Here is an 8,325-nt window from a genome sequence, read left to right on the forward strand (position 1 = left end):
CGGCATATCAGATAACCTACACATTAGTATAGGTCAAAAGCAAAAAAGAACTCTGTGAACGAATAAAATTAACAAACCCTCCACGTATGCCGTCGTAAAATTGACAAGTGCTTCATTGAAAACAAAAAATATATAAAACCGAAAAGGCGAATTGTTCTTTACACACTCGGTTTATTGCATACATACCATGATCTTATTAAAAAAGAGTGTAAGGTAAGCTAAAAAGAATACCTAGTAACAAACAGAAAATTCACGTCTGTACCGTTTTGTTCCAAGCTTTTAGCATATCACTAACGAGTTTACCGGATAAATATGCTCCAGAGGCTCAGGGACGATAATTGATAATAGGTACTGCCGACTAAGTGGCTTTTTTCTAGCAGTGAGAGAACAACGCTAGTAAAGCGCTAATCAATTTATGACGGCCCAAGTAGAGGGGTGATAACTTTGTTCGTTTTAAAGTTTCAACTTCGTTCTATCAGCCCATTTTATCCATGGAGCGTACATAATTAATTATTATGCATTAATAGGCATTCAATCTTTATTCATTATTTTTAAAACCTAGAATAAAAGAAAATCAGACTGAAACCACAATCAGAGGAAGTTTTATTGTTAATCAGGGTTAAAACTTAGGAAGTACCTCATCCAATACCTCAAAACCCCACTTCTTTGATGTCACCTGATTCACTGTTTTCCTCAAGCTTGTACAATGAATGATTGAACCTCTGCAACATCAATTGAGACGGAACAAAGGTTTGACAGCATATTCCGTCCCCAGAAAAACATCCTCTAATCACTAAGATGGACGAGAGCAACTGTAAACCTCTTTTGTTTCTAGCTTTTGTTTTTATACAGTTCATAGCACTGAACACACGCTCCACGAAAGCGTTTGAAACTGGGAGAGCAGTGAGGTCAAGAACAGCAGAGGCAATCTCTCTAAATGAAAACTCATCGGCTGCGTTTTTGTAGTGGTATGCAGCGACTCAGAGTTGTTCAGTTGACATGGAAGTGTCTTTATCTGAAACCGTAAACCAATTTACTGACAAAAGCCTTCGCCATTGATCTTCAATTGTTTCCATTTTTCTTAAATTCCATTCAGGTCACAGACCAAAAGTAAGATATGTAGGTGGTCGAAGTTACATCTACTTTGGCTAAGACAGTTTTCTGGGGGGAGCAGATACATCGATGAAAGCAAAGTAAAATGGGAGGGAACCCTTTTTTAACCTCCTCACAAAGTTTCTTAACAAAATCATAGCACCGTCTTCTAAGTTCTTCCTTCTGTTCTTTACCAACTTGGGAGTTGTTAAGAATTCGACGAAAATTTGTCCCAAGATCGTTATCCAAGATCAGTCATTCAGTCTCCAATTGAATGAGCCCCCCTTAAGTTTATATTACGACTCCTTCCATATAAAGTGCCTCTGAGGAGAAAATTTGAATACAAAAATAAATAATAAAACATTGGAGCCGTATGGTCTTTACTATTAGTAACGCTATAGCGTTGCCTCTGATATCATCGAGTATTCTTTGAGAGAACGTTTTCCTTTGAATCGATAACTCTTGAAAATCATCATTTAGATTCAGTCATTTTTCCAAAATCATAAGGTTCCGCATGATTTTTGTTTCATAAATCCATCCATTTTTAATCCTAACACTCTCACAGCTGACTGCAGACTAACTAGCAAATCCAAAGATTCTTTCTGCTTCGAGGATCCCAAAGAGAGAGGGCCGGTAACCTACTAAAAATATCTTACAACGGAAAAAAAATTCTCGATTTAGAAACATTTTTATTTCATATTGACAATAACATATCACCCTTTTCCACATACTGATTCAAGTTATTATCCTCAATATATTTCACTATTGCATTTAAAACAGCTTGAATTCTATGTATATGCATTATATTAACTTTTGCTGCAAAACATTTGCTGCTCCTCCAATTTGAATTTATACAATGATATCACATATCTCGCAAACACCTCATCCGATTCAATGCTTAGTCGACATCCCCTTGTAATTTCTATAGCTAAGTTCGGTACTCTTGTCTTTGAATCACTGCTACTGCTGCCAACTCCTACAATCAACTTTCAAAATGCAAATGTTGTATCTGTTGTCCTTGTTACAGCCACACTACTGAGATTTTTGTAAAATAGCCTGAAACCCCCTAAAAAATAGCATTGAATCGAAACAAAAATACACTAGTTGAATCGCCGTGGGCAAAAACCCTATACAAGAAGTCCCCTAGCTTGAACAACAAGGACAATTACTTTTTTGTATGGGTAGTATGTATCTGTTCTCTTTTTTTCACTGCTAGCAGGGCACTAGAACATCATAAAGGTCTAATTTTAAATCTGAAAACATTTTTGATTCCCCTAAACAATCTTCTTACTAGACTTTAACATACAAGGATAGGACCAAATTTATTTTACTGATTTAGGTCTCATCTATATGATAGTTGCATGTTCCTCAGTTCATTTCAAATTAATTTAGTTTGCAAACATCTCACTAGAATTCTTTCAACAAACAAATAATTCATCACAGCTCCTTTTTCCTTGAAAAGTAAAAATTTGAAATTTTTCTTGTATCCCAAATGAACCAGTTACGCAAGCAATCTCAACAACGGTTAATGTATTCTAATACTTCTAGTTTCACAAAAGACAAAGGTAAATTTTCGTAACGATTCCTTGTCTCGAGAGGTCCAAAGTGGTGCAAATTTTACACTTTTCACGTTACTAACGCTTTTCTGGGTAAAAAAATTCTTTTAAGCGCTACCCCTCCTTCTGAGAAAACCATTGGGGACTTGGCACCTTTTAAAGAGATTCTTTTGCAGCAAAGATATTTTTTAAATACTGCCTTGCCTGTTGTGTGTTTCTGCAATCTTATAAGAAAAGAAATTCAAGAAAAATTCAAGAGAAATTCTAAATTTACCCTTGCAGAAAACTCCCCTTCAGAGAAAAGTACCCCACGGAAGATTTCTCCCTTCCTCACAGAAGATTTTCCCTCTGTATTAATAACGACTGTAAGCTGTTTTCCAGAGAAATTGCCAACGGTTTGTCCTGGGCACGCGGCTTACTGAGCGTATTTGAAACAGTAGGCTGTACGAAAAGTGTGGTTCAATCCCGTTTTCTAGCGCTACGAGAGAAAGGGCGAGAGGGCTAGGGCACGTTCTGCGGATGAAAGATGACAGATTGCCAAACGTTATCCTTTTTGTCCAACAGTTTAAGGCTAAACGGAAAGCAGGTCGGGGTGGGAGGATGTCATAAAGGAAGATTTAAAGGGAATGGAAACTTCCTGGGAGGATGTAAAGAAGGAGACTTTGAATAGATTGGGATGGAGGGGTAGAGTGCGTAGCAGTGTTGGCCTCATGCGGTTTGGTGCTGCGGTGAGTTGTTAGTAGTGTGGAAGTGTGTTAGATGACCAAATTCATAACTACTAATGTGTTAATTGATTATCCAGAAAGTGGATATTCAGAATATCCAGAAATATTACCAAAAATAACTATCAATGATTTTTGTTGAAGGGTTTCTAATTTGATCAAAGCGAAAAATACTGAGAGGGCCCTACGGGTTTACGGGGTAAGCAATGGAGATTAAGTTATTTCAGTTGAACGTTTGTATTACATATATTTTGTCTGTGTCTCAGTGTCCAGGGAGCAGTGATGTGATACCAATCTTTGCATGCTTATAACAGTTCACAGCACTATCACCATTTAACCTTCTTGTCTCAAGGGTCCAACATACGGTCAAACAACGTAGCTTTTTTCGGGCACCAATTTCAGCCGCTTAGTGGGCAAGCAATAGTGGTAGAAAAACAATTCCTGTTGCGTGACATTTTCAGAAACAAACATCATGGACACAAATAGTCAACTGCGTCCTGAAGTGGTTCGTCCTGAAATTAATAAAAAAAAACCTATGCTTTCTAAAAGCTAGAATATCATTCATATTTACTGGAAAAAATTCAAATGAATTTACTGAAACAAATGCGCATAGACAGTTTAATATGGATGAAATTTCTGCTTCTAGTGTCATATTGATAGAGATTTCGATGTATCGAACATTGTGATCGCAGTCAAAAGTGTTGTTGGTGCAAAGCGTTTTGGACAGTCATCAGTTGTGCAACTAAGCTTTCGCTCACAAGAGAAATTGGAAGCGGCACTTAAATATGGTATTAAGATTGAGTATTGCCTTTATCGAGTTTCCAAGCCCTTAGAAAGATAAAAACAATGCTTTAAGTGCCAAGGTTTCGACCATATAGCCCGTAACTGCACTAATAAATTGAAGTGCAGTAAATGTGCCAGTGAACATAGTAACAGCCGTGGGAATCCTTGCCCTGAGCTAAGTATCAAGTGCGCAAACTGCGGTGGTAGCCATATGAGCTTCAGCTTCCAGTGCAAAGAGTTGAAAAAACGAGCATCGGGGGTTATAGTGCTATGCCATTACAGGCGAGTCGTTAATAACCGAAGCTTCTATGTGGGCTAACGTTTTTTGCCTGAATGTTAACGGAGCAAGAAAAAAGAGAATTCTACAGTTAGTTTTTGGTGTATTTGACATAGTTTGTACTAGTGAGCATCTTCTTAATATTAGTAATTCATAGCTTGAAACTTGTGACCGATCATGAGTTATTTATTCGCCCGGCTAGATCTACCCTAGGTCAGCTCTTTGGCGGAATTTTGGTAGCAGTTCATAAAAAGTATCATTGTAAGCTTCTTGATATTAGTGATTTTTTACTGCAGTTAATTTTAGTAACATGGTGCTTACATGTGTTATATGCCGACACATTACCGGGATGAGAATTTGTCCCAGAAATATGCCATGGCTTGTGCATTGCTGTCGAAGCTTACTCACCGAATATGGTCGTCTGGTAAAAAGCTGACGATTTTAACACTGATCTTTCAAAAGCTCCGTTCCACTTTTCACAGATGTTAATTAGTTGTTTGCCACCGTATATGTGTGTTGTTGCGAATGATAATGATTTTGCTTCTATTCATAATTCTGGGTCTACTTCTAATTTAGATATTGTGGTCACGGACTCTCGTCAAGTAGCGAGTCGATCAGTTCATGTTTCCGGTGATTTTTTGCTTCGTGATCATTCTCACCTTGAATTTTCTTTACCAATTTCGGTGACAAGAAGTAAACTTTCAACAAATAATAAAAAATATGAAGAAGTGCTGGAATAATGTAAATATTGAGCTATACCATTATGTTTTTGATTCGCACCTTTCTGAGTTTAAGTTCCCTTTTCATATGCTATCCTCTATGTCTAAAGGTAATTCTATTGATCTAGATTGCTATCTTGCTGAGGTAGTACATTTTTTTAAAAATTGCCGAGTCTTTTGCAGTACCTTCAGTCTCTGTTAGAAAAAACACTCAGAAAAAAGGTTGGTAGGACTTTCCTCTGCTTAAAGAGGCAAAGCTCCGACATCTTTTCTGGTAACCTATATGGTTGAGGTGCGATAGGCTTAGTTTTGGAGTAGTATTTGAAATTATGAAATTTACGAGACGTGCATTCCGCAAGGTTGTTCGAAAATAGAAAAAACAACAAGTATATGATATATCTTATTCTGTCCGAAATAATCCTCAACTTCTATGGAAACAAGTTTCTAAACTTACTCGTTCGTACTCCCTTGAATCTGAACAGATTAGTATTTCTGAGTGGCATGCTTATTTTTCATCAATTTTTTCAGCAGACCTGCCACCTCTAAAGTCTCACCTTGAATTTTCTTTACCAACTTCGGTGACAAGAAGTAAACTTTCAACAAATAATATTTTTTTTTTTATGAAGAAGAGCTGGAATAATGAAAATATTGAGCTATACCATTATGTTCTTAATTTGCACCTTTCAAAGATTAAGGTCCCGTTTCATTTGCTATCTTCTTTTAAAGATATTCTTTGTAGTTACTTATTAAATATTGAACATAGTGAAAACTTTGTTAATATTCCACCTTCATCTGTAGCTACACAAATGCAATTGATGCAAACGGGAAAAGCCCCCAGTCTGGATGGACTACAGACCGAGCATCTGAAGTACGGCACGCCGTACCTTTTTGACCACCTTTCCTTGTTGTTCCAGGCGATTGTGTCTCAGCAATATGTGCCCAAGGCCCTTGGTGAAGGTGTTATAACATGCATTAGAAAAAATAATAAAGATCCTTCAGTTTGTGGTTTGTGTAGGCCAATTACTGTTTGTTCGATAATTAGCAAACTTCTTGAAAAAGTCCTCTTCCCGTTTTTTAATGCGCGTTGCAATTTTGGTGACAATCAGTTTGGGTTCAGAAGTGGCATTGGAGTCCAAAATGCACATGCTGTTTTCCTTGATATTATTGATCGGCACTGTTTGACCAAGAAAAGTCTGTATGTGTGTGCTTTGGACATCTCTAAGGCCTTTGACTCTGTCCTTCAAGCTCATGCTATCCTTGCTCTCCTTCGTAATGGTGTCAACCCTTTTATTTGTTCTTGCTTATGGCACTGGTAGTAAAATTTTCATGTTAAGGTGCGTTCTAGTATTCATCTTACCGATCGTATTCCAGTAAAGAGATGGGTCAAACAAGGTTCGGTCATTAGTCCAGCTTTATTTGATAACGCTATCCGTGCAGCTACTAGAAATATTCCCCCTTTCCTGATTGATCGGTTCATTGATATTAGCCATCTATCTTATGCTGATGATATTGTTTTGCTAACTAAAGATTTCACTTCAATCTGCCGTTAATGCAGTCCAATCTAGTCTTTCATGCATAGCTCTTTCCTTGGAGGCTTCATTATGGTATTTCATCCAAATTCAGGGGTAGGTGAGTTTCTTTTAGTCGGGTCATCCTCAATTGCATGTTTGGATACGTTAAATTATCTGGGACTACCTTTAGCTGCGTCTATGAGGAATACGCGGACTCTCATTATTCAAGCTATTAAGGAAAAACTTTGAAAGACTTTTGGTATGCTTGCCAAAACAAAAGGGCAGTTTGACAAGATTTGCCTAAGAAGGCTCTATAATGCATTGTATGCGCCCCACATGTTATTTATCATGGCAGTTTGAAATTTTTTCAATAAGACTGAACGCCTTATAATCCGAAGACAGTTTTTTAGATAGTTTGTTCTTGGCCTTCCCTTATGGATCAGGAATCCTTACATAGTTCAGAAATGCAAAGTTTTTGATAGCACGTTGAAAATGGAAGAACTTAGGTTAAAGTTTGGAAAGTGTAGAGAATGTATCGTTAATTTTTCTCTTAATTGCATCTGATAGTATTGTTATTGTTATAGTTTTGTTATTCATTAGAGGTGTTTTCATTGTATCTTTTTATATCCTATTTAGTATTTTCTTAGTGTGTGTGTGTGTGTATTTTTTCCTTTTCCCTTTATTTACTCCTCTATCAGCATTTTATGTTTGTAAAGAGGGTACAAATAAATTATTATTATTATTATTATATGCTGATATTTATTTCTTAATTTTTAATTAACTTTTAATTTCTTAAAATTATAAAAGCAAAAACATTTAAAAGAATTTTTTTCAGTAAAGTACAATTTACATTTTAGCTTTTAGAAAGCATAGGGGTTTTGAACACTATTAATTTCTGCTCGTTTTGAGTTTGACTCTCTTAGTGCACAATAATATGCTTTGCAGCATTCCCCGGCAATTGGACGCTCTTTGACAAAAATAATTGTTTTGTGGCCTAAAATAGCAACAAATGCCTGCTTTGCTGTGGCTTGTCAAGGCAGGGACTCAAAACCTCCTGTTTATGGTCTTAGACCATGAATAGTCAACTGGCTATCTGACAATTTCTACTATCAGCCATTTTGACCCTTGGAAAAAAATTGGTGATCTGATGGACAAAATAGCATGAAACACCACTTCATTATGGCACTATCTATTTCTTTCGAAATTGATTTTTCATGATTGAAAACCCTCACCAGGAGGTTCAAATAGCCCCATCATGAAATTGTTCTTTCCTTCACAAATAATTATATATCTACAGCTAGTCCTAGGGCTGTGGCTGCTCTGGACATAAAAATGGAGAGAAGCCGTAATCATAGATCATTCATAATTGACCACAGAAAAATTAACTTTCATTATCCTCTTTTAAATTGCAAAATCCCAAAATTAAGAGAAGTAGAATAATTTGAGCAAGCTCACAAACATAAACAGTTAAAAATCATAGTTAAAAAAAAACTTGGAAAAATTTCTGTTGGCACAATTTAAAAAGTTGCCTCATTTTAGAAAAACTTTGGTAAACACAAATAACTTAATGATAAAATTAAGATTTATAGCAGATCTGAACAAAGAACTGTCGTCAAAAACAGAACATTACGAAGAAATTAGGAATGCCCTGAAACTGAAAGTCGT

The sequence above is a fragment of the Artemia sp. Qi Xiang Cuo genome, chromosome 3 (genome assembly GCF_049724085.1).
Source record: "Artemia sp. Qi Xiang Cuo chromosome 3, ASM4972408v1, whole genome shotgun sequence".
Taxonomy (NCBI): Eukaryota; Metazoa; Arthropoda; class Branchiopoda; order Anostraca; family Artemiidae; genus Artemia; species Artemia sp. Qi Xiang Cuo.